Source organism: Elephas maximus, chromosome 27 (genome assembly GCF_024166365.1).
Source record: "Elephas maximus indicus isolate mEleMax1 chromosome 27, mEleMax1 primary haplotype, whole genome shotgun sequence".
In the NCBI taxonomy this organism is placed as follows: domain Eukaryota; kingdom Metazoa; phylum Chordata; class Mammalia; order Proboscidea; family Elephantidae; genus Elephas; species Elephas maximus.
Window position 1 is genome coordinate 11,381,431 of NC_064845.1, and position 15,062 is coordinate 11,396,492.

The following is a 15,062-nucleotide window of genomic DNA, read 5'->3' on the forward strand; positions in this document are numbered from 1 at the left end:
TCATGTCTACCAATCCATTGTCAAAAACTAGGTCCTGAAGCTTCAGCCCTGTATTGTCTTCTAAGAGCTCTATGGTTTTAGTTCTTTAGGTCAAGGATACATTGAGTTAATTTTTGTATATGGTATGAGGTATGGGACCAACTTCATTCTTTTGCACGCGGAAATCCATTTCTCCCAACACTATTTATTGAAGAGGTTATTCTTTCCGCATTGCATGGACTTGGCAACTTGGTTGAATATCAATTGACCACAGATTTATAGATTTATTTCTGTACTCTCAATTCCATTCCATTAGTCTATCCTTATACCAGTTCCAGACTGTTCTTATTACTGTAGCTTTGTAGTATGTTTGGAAATCAGAAAATGTGAGTCCTCCTTTGTTCTTCTTTCTCAAGATCATTTTGGCTCTTTGCAATTCCATATGAATTTAAGGATTGGTTTTTCTATTTCTGTAAAAGAGGTTTTTGGAGTTTTGATTGCATTGAATCTATAGATTGTCTTGGGTAGTATTGTCATCTAACAATATCAAGTCTTCCAGTACATAAATACAAGTTGTCTTTCCATTTATTTAGGGCTTAATTTCTTTCAGCAGTGTTTCATAGTTGTCAGTGCACAAATTTCATCTCCATGGTTAAATTTTTTCCTACATAATTTATTTTTTTAAAGGCTATTGTAAATAGAACTGTTTTCTTAATTTATTAGATTGTTTATTGCTGGTACATTGAAACACAACAAAATTTTGCACTTTGTTCTTGTACCCTGCAATTTTGCTGAATCCATTTATTAGCTCTAGGTGGCGTAGTGGTTAAGAGCTTGGCTGCTAACCAAAAGGTTGGCAGTTTGAATCCACTAGCCGCTCCTTGGAAACCTTATGGGGCAGTTCTACTCTGTCTGATAGGGTCACTATGAGCCAGAATTGACTCGACAGCAAGGTTTTTTGTTTTTTTTTAAGTAGCTTTGGTGTGCATTCTTTGGAACTTTCTATACATAGGATCACGTTATCTGTGAAAAAAGGTAGTTTTGTTTCTTTCTGATTTATATAACTTCTAATTTTTTTCTTGTCTAATTGCTTGGGCTAGAATTTCTAGTGCAATATTAAACATCAGTAGTGAAAGTGGGCATCTTTGTCTGTCCTGATCATGGGGGGAAAGTTTTTCAGTCTTTTCCCACTATGTTGTTTTTTTTATGATGTTAACTGTGGGTTTTTCATAAATTCCCTTTATTATACTGATACATAGCCATTCAATTCCTAATTTGTTGATGTTTTTGTTATTTTTAATCATAAAAGGGTGTAATATTTTGTCAAATGTCTTTTCTGGACCAACTGAGATGATCATGTGATTCTTCTGATTTTATTAATGTGGCGTATTACATTGATTGATTTTCTTATGTTGAACTACCTTTACATTCCTGAAATAATTCCCACTTGATCATAGTGTATAATCTTTTTAATATGCTCTTGGATTCAGGTTGCTGGTATTTTGTTGAGGATTTTTCCATCTATAAGTGATAATTGGTCTGCAGTTTCTTTTTCTCATAGTGGCATTGTTTGATATCAGGGTATTGCTGGCCTCACAGGAAGAGCTAGGAAGTTTTCCTCCTGCTTCAATATTTTGGAAGAGTTTAATAAGGGTTGGTGTCAATTCTTCTTTAAATATTTGGTAGAATTCACCAGTGAAGCCATCTGGTCTAGGACATTTTTTGTTGGGAGGTTTTTTGATTCATGATTCAATCTCTCCACTTGTCATGAGTCAGCTGAGATGTTCTATTTCTTTTTGAGTCAAGTCAAATTCTAGGAATTTGTCAGTTTCATCTAGGTTATCTATTTGATTGACATACAATTGTTTACAGTATTTTTTTATAATCCAGTTTTATTTCTGTAGGGTCAGTAGTAACGTCCCTACTTTCGTTTCCAATTTTAGCATTTCCTTTTTTTTTTTTTTTTTATCAGTCTAGCAAAAGGCTTGTTAAGCTGATTGATCTTTTGTAAGAACCAACTTCTGGTTTCCTTGATTCTACTGCTTTTCTATAATCTGCTCTGATCTTCATTATTTCCTTCCTTCTAGGAGATTTGGGCTTGATTTCCTCATCTTTTTCTAATTCCTCAAGGTATACAGTCAGATTAATGATTCGAGACTTCTCTTTTTTAATGGAGGCTGAGAACTGCCTTCTCTGCATGTCGTAAGTTTTGGTATGTTGTGCTTTCATTTTCATTTATCTCTAAGTATTTTTGATTGCCTTTTTTATTTTTCTTTTGACCCACTGGTTAATAGCACATTGTTTAATTTCTATATAATTGCATAATTTCCAGTTTTCCTTTTGCTATTTATTTCTAGCTTCATTTCACTGTGGTCTGAGAAGATATTCTTTATTATAATTTCAATCTTTTTTACGTTTATTGAGACTTGTGACCTAGCATATGGTCTATCCTGGAGAATGATCCATATGCAATGGAGATTGTGTATTGTGCTGTTGTTGGGCCACTTGTCCTATACATGTCTGTTGGGTCTAGTTGTTCAAATTCTCTACTTCCTTAATGGTCTTCTGTCTAGAGATCCTATCCATTATTTATCGAAAGTGATGTACTGATTGAAGTCTCCCAACTATTACTGTAAAACTATTTTTCCCTTCAATTTTGTCTGTTTTTGTCTCATATATTTTGGTGTTCTGATGCTAGGTGCATACATATTTACAACTGTTATATCTTCTTGGGGAATTACACCTTTTATCATGATATAATACCCTTCTTTGTCTCTTACAACAGATTTTGACTTCAAATCTCATTTGTATGATATTAATATAGTCACCCCAGTTCTCTTTTGGTTATTATTTGCGTAGAGTAGTTTTTTCCATCCTTTCATTTTCAACCTATTTATGTCTTTGTATCTAAAGTGGTTTCTTGAGACAGCATATAGATCATTTTTTTTTAATCCATTCTGCCACTGTCTGCCTTTTGATTAGAGCATTTAATCCACTTACCTTCAAAGTAGTTATTGATAAGGACTTACTGTTGCCATTTGGCTATTCGTTTTGTGTATGTGTTACTCATTTTTTTGTCCCTAACTTCTTCCAATACTGCCTTCTTTTGTGTTTAGTTCATTTTTTCTAATGAACCATTTTGATTCCCTTCTCCTTTCCATTTCTGTATTTTTTTTAAGATACTTTCTTTGTGGTTACTATGGGATTACTTTTACTACCTGTCTTAAGTTTCTTAGACCTGCTGCAATAGAAATATCAGAAGGGGGGGTAGCTTTAACAAACAGAAATTTATTTTCTCATGGTTAAGAGGGCTAGAAGTCTGAATTCAGGGCACCAGCTCTAGGGGAAAGCTTTCTATGTTGTCTCTGGGGGAAGGTCCTTGTCTCTTTTAAGCTTTTGTTCCTTGGCTCCTTAGTGATTTTCACGTGGCGTGGCATCTATCTTCCCCCATCTGTGCTTGCTTGCTTCTGTGCCTAATCTGCTCCTTTTATATCTCAAAAGTGATTGGCTTAAGACACATTCTACACTGAAACAACCTTATTAACATAACAAAGAAAATCTTATTCCAAATGGGATTCATCCATAAATGTAGGGGTTAGGATTTATAACGCAGGGTTTGGTGGGATACAGTCCAATCCATAACACTTTCCCAAATTTATAGCAACCTAGTTTAAACTGATAACAACTGAACTTCAATAACATGACAAAACTCTATACTTAAACTCTATACTTACACTGTTCTCCCTCACTTTGACTGTTCTCCCTCACTTTGTTTTTATCACAAATTATATCTTTATACACGATGTGCCCAATAACATAAATTTATAAATATTTTAATGCAATTTTCAGTTTCAATCATGTAGGACATAACAACTAGGGTTACAACACCCCCCCCCCGCCCCACACATAAAAAAAATACCAGAAAACTGGCCCTTATACTTTCTTATGAAATTACCATTAGCCAGGCTTTGAGTTGCTGGGTAGTGTGCTCTCATTTCAAACTGAAAGACTTACTTTAACACTTCTTGTAGGGCAAATCTACCTGTAAAGAACACCCTCAGGTTTTGTTTAACTGGGAATGCCTTAATTTTGCCCTCAGTCTTGAAGGATAGCTTTGCAAGATATATAATTCTTATTAACAGTTTTCTTTTAGCACTTTATACATGTCATCCTACTACCTCCTGGCCTCCAAGGTTTCTGAAGAGAAATCAGTACTGACCCTTATTGACGATCCCTTGTATGTGATGGTTTATTTCTGTCTTGCTGCTGTCAGGATTTTCTCTTTACCTTTGTGGCTTTTAAGAGTTTGATTATAAAAAATTTTGGCTTGGGTCTCTTTGAGTTTATCCTACTTGAAGGTCATTGAACTTCTTGGATGTGTAAATTATTCATGCCCTGATCATCAAATTTGGTTAGTGTTCAGTCATTATTTCTTCAAATTTTCTTTCTGGCCCTTTTTCTCTCTCTGCACCTTCTGGGACTCCCATAGTGTGTATGATGCTTCACTTGATGGTGTCCCACAAGTTCCTTAGGCTCTGTTCACTTTTCATTCCTTTTTTTCTCCTTAGAGTCAATAATTTCAATTGTTTTCATCTTTCAGTTCACTGATTCTTTCTTTTGCTACCTCAAATCTGCTGTTGAGGGACTCAATGATAAAATTTTCATATCATTTATTTTTCAGCTTTGGTAATTTTGTTTGGTTCCTTTGCAGAGCAACGATTATGAGGGTGGCACAGGACCAGGCAGTGTTTCATTCTGTTGTACATAAAGTCACTATGAGTTGAAAGTGACTCAGCGGCACCTAACAACATCTTTTTATTGATATTCTCTATTTTGTTCATCTATCATTTTTCTTATATCCTTTAGTTCTTCGTCTGTGTTTTCCTTTAGCTCTTTCAGTACACTTAATACTGTTGCTTTAAAGTCTTCTAGTCTTTCGTTTAACTGGGCTTTCATGGGGACATGTCGCTTGATTTTTTGGAATGGGCCATTCTTTACTGATTCTTTCGCACACTTTGTAAATTTTTTGTTGAAACTGCAACATTTGAGCATAAATATGTGTTAGCTCTGAAACTTAGATTCTTCCTTTTTCCTAGGGTTTAGGTAAAAACGTTCTTTAGTTAATGAAAGCTGTGACAGCCCATCTGCTCAGCAAATTTCTCTATTTATGTAATGACCACCCTACAGGATGTGTGTGGACACAGAGGACTCTGTTCTCCAGCTGATGCCCAGCTAATGTTTTGAGATTAATAAAATGAAACAAAATCCTTCTCCAAAGTTTTTGAAACTTTGCTCTGTGTTGGGGCCTCCTTCAACATTTAGGATTACTTGCCCCATGCTTAAGTGTCAGCCCAAGTTGAAAATATAGGTTCTACCTTAGGCATTTTCTGTGTATGCATTTTGTCCTGGTATATATGTGGCTTTCTCAATTCCCCATATACGGTGCTTTTGAAAGCACTAATTTCTGAAAGAAACTGTCTTCTGGCTTTCCCTTCAGCCTTTAGATATTACATGTATGCTCCAGTTGTACTATTTGAAACCAGATGGCTAAGAACAGTTACAATCTTGAGGCATTCTTCATCACTTCCTCCCACCCACCCCACCCCTACGCTGCATGAGCTCCGAGGAAAGCCAAATCAAGGGGGGCACTCTGCTTCCGTCTTTCGGACAGTATCCTTACAAATAAGAAAAGACACAAACAATAATCCACTAGCAACGTTTGTTCTGTTCATGCCAGAGACAAAAAAACAGGCCACCTCTCAGAGTAGGTCCATGGTCCGCTACTGCCACCAAGCCAAGGAGGGGGAATGGTGCAGGTGGTAGAAAATAAGTTTTCATCCATTTAAAAGTCTTTTCCTTGATTCAGCGTTTGCTTAGCCACTGCAACCCTCCGATTGCTTTTCAGAGTTCTAAGAAAGTTGAGTCTGCCAATTTCTGGTTGTTTTCCTTGGTAATTGTGTGAGGAACGAGAGTATGGAAGTGCTTATGCCACCATTTTCCAGGAAGTCACTTTGGTAAGGTTTATTTATGATTTTTTGCATCCCTACTCCTAAGAGACCTTAATCTATAATTTTCCCTTCTTGTACTGTCTTTGTAAGATTTTGCTATTAAAATTATGGTGGTTTCATAAAATGAGTTAGGATACAGTCGCTTTCTATTCTCTGGGAGAATCTGAATAAAATTTGTGTAGTTTCTCCCTTAAATGTTTAGTAATATTCAACAGTGAATCCATCTGTGCATATAGCTTTCAAAATGGAAATGTTTTTAGTTATGGATTTGATTTCTTTAAAAGATATGACACTACAGTATTTAGAGTTTCTATTTCTTTTTTGTATTATTTTTGGTAAGTAGTATTTTACAAAGAATTTTTCTATTTAAATTTTCAAATTTATTGGTATAAAATTACTCATATTATGCTATTATAATTTTAACATCCATATGATTTGATATTGGTTATTTGAGTCTCCCCTCATTTTTCTTGGTGTTACCAGGAATTTATCAATTTTATTAGAGTAACCAAAAGGTTGGCAGTTCAAATCCACTAGCCGCTCTTTGGACGCCCTATGGGGCAGCTCTACTCTGTCCCATAGGGTTGTTATGAGTTAAAAACAACTCAACAGCCATGGCTTTTTTTTTTTTTTTTTTTAGTCTTTTCAAATAATCATCTGTGGTTTTCTTAATTTTCTCCACTGTGTATTTATTATTTCACTAATTTCTTCTCCAGTCTTTATTATGTCTTTTGTTTTCTGTTCATTGGATTCTAACGCCTTGTTCATTCTTCTTCTAACTTCTTGAGATGGATGCTTAGCTTTCTGATAATTAATCCGTCCTTCTTCTCAAACATAGACATCCAAAGCTATCATTTTCCCTCTAGGCCCTTGCTTAGTTGCACGTACACGGTTTGCTATATCATATTTTTATTATTCTGCTAAAAATACATTTTAATTTCCATTGTAATTTCTTCTTTGTTCCTCAGCTTATTTTAAAGTGTTTTTTGTAATATGCAAATACAAGAATTTTTTTTTTTTTAACTTATCTTTTTGTCTATTTTAATTCTTCAAGGTCTATAGGATTTCAAAACTTTTGAATTTTTGATAATTGTTTTGTGGCTCAGCATATGGTCATTTTTGGCAAATTTTCCAAGTGTACTTCAATTTGTATTTCGCAGATCTTAAGTACTGCACACCATATAAATCAATCTGATCATGTCTGTTGTTTAGTCCAATGGTCTATTTCCTTACGAATTATCACTCTTTGTTCTATCAGTTACTGAGGGAGGTATGTTAAAATCTTCCCCTGCTGAGGATTTGTCTCTTAGTTTCATCAAGTTTTGCTTCATACATTCTGCAGCTATTAGGTGCATATAAATTGAGAATTGTTTTATTTTCTTGTAAGAAAATAAAAGAGACAGAAGTAACATTTTTCCCCCCCAGAAGTCCACTTTGTCTCATATTAATATAATTATACCAGATCAATATTTTGCCATCCGTTACACTTTTACACATATTTCTTGTAATCAGCACAGTTATTTTTCTTAATCCAATATGATGATCTTTATTGTGAGTAGTCTGTGTACATTTAATGGAATTATGATACATTTGGTTTAAACTATATCATCTAATTGTTTTCAAAATAATTCTTAAAAAGTGAGTTGTCTATTTTTTTCCTAATTTTTTTAAATTGACACATCATTAGAGGAAGTGATTAAAATTATTAACATGATTTTGTATACAATTAATCTTTTAAAAATTATTATTTTCAACTAAACGGGTGTGTAGGAAAAAAAGAAAACACTATTTCTAATTAATTCCTACCTAAAGAAAGCTTTCATAAACACATCATATAAACATATTCAGTGCTACATAACTTAGAGTTGATAATTTCATTATTGCTCTATGTGCTTCTCTTCTGCAAAGCCGTGAATAAACCTGGTCCAGAGATGTTTTGTAAGGATGAAATCATTTATAACTTTTCGAAGATATTTTTGTTCTTGCTTTCATTTTTATAAAGCAAGAATTATGGGATATGCTGATAATTCATTTAATGTCAAGATACATAAAATTTTCCCATAAGCCTTTTTTCTCTCTTCCTCAACCCAAACCATTTTTTCCCCCTAAAATCAGAGATAGCCATATGCATGTTCTCAAGTGAATAAGCTCTATCTGGAAAACCCTAGCTGTCCTCTGCCTAGTTGCACCAAACCAAAAAAAAAACCCACTGCCATCGAGTCGATTTTGACTCATAGCAACCCTACAGGACAGAGTAGAACTGCTCCATAGAGTTTCCAAGGAGCGCCTGGCAGATTCGAACTGCCAACCCTTTGGTTAGCAGCCGTAGCACTTAACCACTACACCACCAGGGTTTCCCCTAGTTGCACAGACAAAATAATTTAAATTCTCATAGACTCTTTATTATGTTTTATACTTTTATAAGAAAATATTGGCCAAATCAGGAGGGGTAAATGATCAAATATCAATGAAGAAAATACTCAATATGCAGCAGGATTACATTTTTCATGAATGTAAGTGTGATGAATAATTTTAAATCATATTTCTATTACTAATAATTTCTCAAGTTAAAACACAAATAGTTTTGGATCGTAGATCTGGTCATTTCCGTTTTTATCCAAACAGCATTAAAAATCAAAACTGAAAAATAACAGAAGTAAAGGATAACGTGGCCTCTAAAATCCTGTTATCTTTTGTCTTAAGCAATTACCTCACTCACTGTAGTCAACATGGCGATGCTTTTCTCAAAGTACAGCTAAGTATGACCCGGCAGTGATAGTCCTGCCTTATCTCTGACCTTTAAACTACTTTGTTGTCTAACATAGGTACTTGTAACATATTAACTCCTTTGAGGTTATAAATATATCAAACTGTCTCATCAGCAAAAGAGGTACTTCTGTAAATTGAAAATCTGGATTATTCCAGAAAAAGCATTGGTGGAGGTTGGATGAGGTAAGAACTCCTCTTGTGACTTGTGCCTGTAATATTCAGGAAGCAATCCAATTAATTATGAAGACTTAAGGGAACAATTGAGAGTTCTGATGGTAATTTTAGATGGCCTTCAGAGAAAAACCTTTTTCAGGCACTAAAGGAGTGTGTGACTTTGAATCCCATTAGGGGGCACCTGATGTCCAAATAGTGATGATACATTCCTTATACATATTTTTTTTTTTTAAATGTATGACTCAATAATGTATTCTGATGATATCCATTATATGGAGATATAGGATCCCCTTTTAAATGTGGTAAATTATTTTGTTACAGACATGTGAGAACTAGAGCTGCAATTCTCAACCTGGTATCGGAGAAGGTTTTCTGGGGCACCCCGATTCTCTGAGAACTGTTTTTTAAAATGTCAGTGGTAATCTAAGAAAGTAAATATTTTAGAAGCACCATCAGGGTCACTTGAATACAAACTTCGTAAATGAGTAGAGCTATCCAACTTCAGTGCCTCAGTTTACACCTGTGTTCATGGGTGCCTTGGCACCCAGTGCTGCTTCCTTAACTCTCACAGGCTAGTAAAAACAGAACAAAAGTGCACTCAAATGATAAAGAGTAAATACAGACCAAAGGTCAAATGACATTTTAAAATGTTTCACAGTAGAGGTGTTTAAGAAAAACTGAGTCATCTTGTACTGCACAGTAACACAGGTATTCTCTACTCAAAAGTATTTCACCACTGCATTCAAAGCTATAGGCGGTTTATAAGAGGTTGTATGGCTTCTGGGAAATAACATCATTTAGAAATTTAGTGATATTGTTAACAGCTTTCATAATTTTTGTTTATATTTAGTTTATAATCTTGCTTTGGTTTTATAACTTCATTACGTCAACATAATTTTCTTTCTTTAAAAATCTGATTTAAAACAAAAATTGATAAATGTCATCACAAGTATGTACAGCATGGCACTAGAGAACCAGGCATGAATTCATGTTTTGCGGGACCCAAAGCTTATCCATTTCTGAGGGACTTCCTTCACGAAAAATTACAAACACCAAAATAAATAATAAAGTGTTAAAAAGACTCCTGGTTAAAACAGTATGCTCTAAGTTACTTAGGTCTGTGAAAAATAAGTTGGTGGTGAAAATTTTAAAATGAAAAAGAACTTTACCCCAAAGCTTCCTTTAGTCTATTTCTTTGAGAAATTATATATTTTTTGAGTTATATTAGTTCATTAATTCAGTGAACAAATTTGATTTTTCTTCGGTGCCGTGCTAAGCAGGCATGAGGACATGGAAATCTGGGCCACAGGAACTGACAGGCAAGTGGAAGCTGCTCTGAAAGTCAAAAGCAGAGTAAGCCTCATTGTGGATGGAACAATGGACGGCTGCAAAGAAGAGGTAACAATTGAAGGTTAAAGGTTGTGATCTGTCAAATTAGCAGAAAGAAGGTAGAACAGGAAAAACAACACGTACAAAGGTGGGCTTCAGAGCCCACAGTAAAATTAAGGAGGGAGTTCAGTATGGCAGTATATGCAGGGCTGGTGGAAAAGCAGGCTGGGCTAGATCAAAGAAGGGCCTTGTAAAACATGCTAAGCACCAATTTTGGGAGTTTGAGAGAAGAAATGTAATCATTAGATTTATGTTTTCAAAAGATCACTTTGATATCAGTGTAAATGACGGGTTGGAAGGAGAAACACTAGCTAGAGGAAACTATTGTCCAGATGAGAAACTGTGGTACGGTTGTGGCTATGAAGCTGGGCCTGAAAGACAGCTAAGGGATAGAATCCATAAAGCCAGGTGAGGAGATCGGCTAAAGGATGAGAGAGACGGGGATTATTAAAGCTATAAGGGATTGTTAGAGAATGTTTTTTTTTTTTAGGAGAAAATGGCTAATATCATCTGTGAATAAAGAAAAATATCATTATTTTATTTAATCATCAATTGGTTACTCATAACTACTCCAAAAAAATCTACACTAGGAGACTGTCTTAAACTCTGTAACAATCGCAAGTCAAAAATTTCACTTTTGTATTGTGTGAGTTATGCAATGGGTTTGAAAATTTTTCCTGTCTTCTTCACATAATCAAATTTTTAAAATCTAGTTTAATTTCTGTCCATAGAACTTACTGAAGTTTAATGTCATCATTTCATTATAGTTTATTTGGTAGCTTTATGAAATGCCTTTCCTCTAAAAAGCTGACTTTGTCTTCTTGGTATTTACGGTGTATTTGAAAGCCTCAAAATACAGTTATTTCTTCCTCTTCCTGATCTACATAGGAAAATAAATGTGTCTGTTTTTGTCCACTCCAAATATTTGAGAATGGAATGGTTTTCTGATTATAGGAATTACCATTTTTTTGAACTCCTACATTACACACCAAAAATCATGCAGGGGTATGTCATCAAAAATCATTTTTAATGATCGCCTGACCTGACCAGGGTTGCAAAAGAATTAGCTACCAAGCCTTTAGAGTCATTACTTCCTAAACACCACTATCAAGATTTAGGACTAAAGGTAGGGCTTCATTTGTAGAATAAAAGAGGGGAATTTGCTAAAGAGGAAACGGGAAAGTGTACCTGGTTCGGGCACAGTGTCTAAACCAGGCGGGCTGTGATCTGGATCAATTTTAGGGAAGAAAACATGCAAGTTGACAACCTGACAAATCAATACTCTTAAAACTATCCTTACACACATGCCGTCTGGGAAGCCTTCACACACCTCCTAAGGTTAAGAGTAAGGGCTTTGCTTTGCCCACTTTAAAAACTGCTGCTCTGGGGTACACACAAGTTTGGACACACGCAAGTATAACATACGGATCTTGGTTACTGAGTTTACAAACTTCTCTGTGTGCGTTTTGTGTGGGAGGAGTGATGAAATACTGGGAGAACATAAGGATATTTAGACTATTACACTCCGACGCTAGATTTTTCAATAGCTTCTGTGTAAGATAGAAGTTTGAAGTTAGAACATCATGCTAGAAAGAAAACATTTTAAGGTGGAGGGAGGCCTTCCAGATTGGTTTTAAAAGGATGGAATTTGGTCTGGCAAAGAAGTGCACCTCTCTTACTTCAAACACAACATATTATAGGATATAATTTTACCCTAAAACTTCCCTACTACAAATTTCAGATTCACAGGGTAACAAGCTTTTCATACCTTTTGCCAGACTCAGGCTTCTTCTTCCAAATCATTTTGGGTAATATTCTTGAAACTGCTCTTTATCCATGCCACTAAAACCATTTTCCTACCCTAAAGATCTTAATCTGGGCATATGACACGTGGGGGAAAAGAGAGGGCCAATGCTTTCACGATGCCGATGAAATGACACTGAAGCTGATGTTAATATGAAAAGATGGGCACTGCTATTTCAACTTGGCAGTTCTCACATCTTACATCTGTTCTCTTGACACTGATGAGCTGCATCTATTGAGGGTCAACGCAAAGCACAGTACTCAGAATATAGAACACAGAAACAGAAGACATGAAGGACCCTTAGGGTGGTCTAATTTTAACCAAATTAAATTAATACATAATTTAAATCACTAATGAGAAATATTCACTTGAAAAAATTTCCTTGAAAATTGTATTTTTGCTTTAACCATAAATACCCCTCACAGTTCAGACATAGGTAATAGCCCTCAATTTTAAAAAAAGTAAACTATTTTTTTTTTGACAGGCTGCATAATTAAACAAACATAAGATTTGATGCATTTCTAACAATGCATGATTGACTAAAAATAAGAGAAGGGGACAGAGCTACAGTTAGGGGTTGTGCCAGAGCCCATATTCTTTGTTCAGATAACTACTTTGAAAACCAGTCTATCCCAGTATACCTAGCCACAGCCAGTATAATATCTTTCATTGAGCCCCATCCCTGATGAAAAACATTTGGAGCTTGGTGAGCGGGTGGCTGGAGGTAGGAAAAGGTGGGGGGAAGCTCTTGTGGCATCTCTCCCTTCGTATTTTGTTCATAACACTCTGTAAATAGGACACTTAAAAAAAATGCCTGGTGTCAAGAGTGTTCAATTCAGTCCAAAATGACCACGTCCTGTCACAAATGTATTTTAAATGCAGTGAATTGTTTTGAAATTTTCGGATTGCTACTGTTGCTACTGAAAATGTAATGACGATTTAAAAAAAAAAAAAATGTCCCAAACTGGTCTGGACAGATTTTTTTGGATGATGTAATTCACATCTCTCTCGGGAGAAAATGAGCATTCCTGAAAAAATGCCTAAGCAATCTTCCAATAAACTTTAACAAAATTAAGGCTTGTTCTGGGAAACCGGCTACTCCCTATCCATCTAGCTCATTTAAGAGTCTGCTGTTATTGAGTGCCCTCTAGTCATTCCGACTCATAGCAACCCCACGTGACAGAGCAGAACTGCCCCATAGGGTTTCCAAGGATTGGCTGGTGGATTCGAACTGCTGACCTTGTGGTTAGCAGCCAAATGCTTAGCCTCTACGTCATCAGGGCTCCAGCTAGTTTGACAATAGTCATTTAACTGTGGTTGCTTAGTGGTTAAGAGTTTGGCTGCTAACCACAAGGTCGGCAGTTTGAATCCACGAGGAGCTCCTTGGAAACCTTACAGCCAGTTCTACTCTGTGGCTATGACTCGGAATAGACTTGACGGCAACGGGTTTATGGGGTTTCATTATCTAACCATTCCTTTTTCCTATAAAATCTTCCCAAGACATTTTCTTATTGATTTATCAGAGGCCATTTCTTTTGCAGAACCAGTATAATAAAACTTTAATGATGCATATAATTAAACTGACAGGTTTTCTTTAGTAATTTAATTATTTGCCAAAGTTAATTAAAACAGATGCATGCAAGTTGTCGGGCAGTGATCATTTCCAGCTAAGCGCTACGACTATCTGGGTAACATTTTGTTTTAACCTAGGGGTACCGTACACTAAGAAGAAAAATTTAAGATGTTTTACTTGACTAAAATGTTAAGTTTATGTATTCCGGACAACCAAGTAATTTTAATAAAACTCATTTTGGGGAAGAGTTATAACTGGAAGGTTGTGGTTTAAAAAAAATCGACTAACCAGATAAACTTTAAAATATTGAGCTATGCTATCTTCTCTTTGTTTACCCTGAAAAAAATATAAAAATGAATTTCCCTGCTTTTGAGCAATTATCAATTATTCTGATTGTGAATGAAGGTTCAAAAACAGAAAACATTTCTCTATCTGCATTTTAAAACTAGATTATCATTTTTGATGACTTCGGGTGCTTCAAGCATTTTACTTTGTTAACATTCTTCAAAACTTAACTGGCCAAAAACACACTGGTTGGTGGTTCGGTTTTAAATGGAAAATTCGTAAAGCGCATTACGGAGGCAACCAAAAAAAGTAAAGAACTGCTCTTTGCCTCAAATATTAAGACTACTGCTCTCTTCCATCCCTTGGGCCAATAAATTGGATCTAGTGGATCCCTTTACTAAATTACTTTAATACATATATTTAAGTGTTTTTAAAAGGAACACATAACTTTAAGGTGTGGTCTTTGTTCAAAACAGCTGAAAAAATTCGCTTAAATCTAAACCACAACAACACAAAGAGGGGCTTAAAATTTAAATGAAAACACATTTTAAAGAAGACCCTTGAGTTGAACCTACTCTATCCATGCGCTTACAGTTGGGCTGGTGCGTTACAACGTGATGAACAAGATCTTCCAACAGAACTTAAAACCATTATTTAAAAACCTTCAGCTGACAAAATTACTACTTAAAAGGAGTAACGACAGTAGTGTTGCTCATTGGCGGTGAGTGAAGGTAAGTTCCCTGTAATCACCGTTTTGTGTGTTCATTCGTTTAAGCAGAAATAGTGATACCACCCCAAAGGGTGTAAGGGACTCGAGGACGCACTTTGGGACAGTCTAAAGCCATCGTCGTCGAGTGGATTCCGACTCACAGCGACCCTACAGGACAGAGCAGCACCGCCCCAGAGGGGTTCCAAGGCGCGGCTGGTGGATTCGAACTGCCCATCCCTGGGTTAGCAGCCGAGCTCTTAACCACTGCGCCACCAGCGCTGGCAGGACGGTTTGGGATAAACAAATAGCCAAGGGTCTAAACTGTACGGGGACAACCCCGAAGCTCTGCCACCTTCTCCCTGCCCTTCATTC

The 15,062-nt window shown here is 35.8% G+C and overlaps 1 protein-coding gene across 1 annotated transcript in view; it reads right to left on the reverse strand.

The window, feature by feature from the left end:
* Positions 1 to 15,062, reverse strand: part of ZCWPW2 (zinc finger CW-type and PWWP domain containing 2) — a 151,074-nt gene that overhangs the window by 135,703 nt on the left and 309 nt on the right. The gene's annotated exons all lie outside the window — the stretch shown is intronic.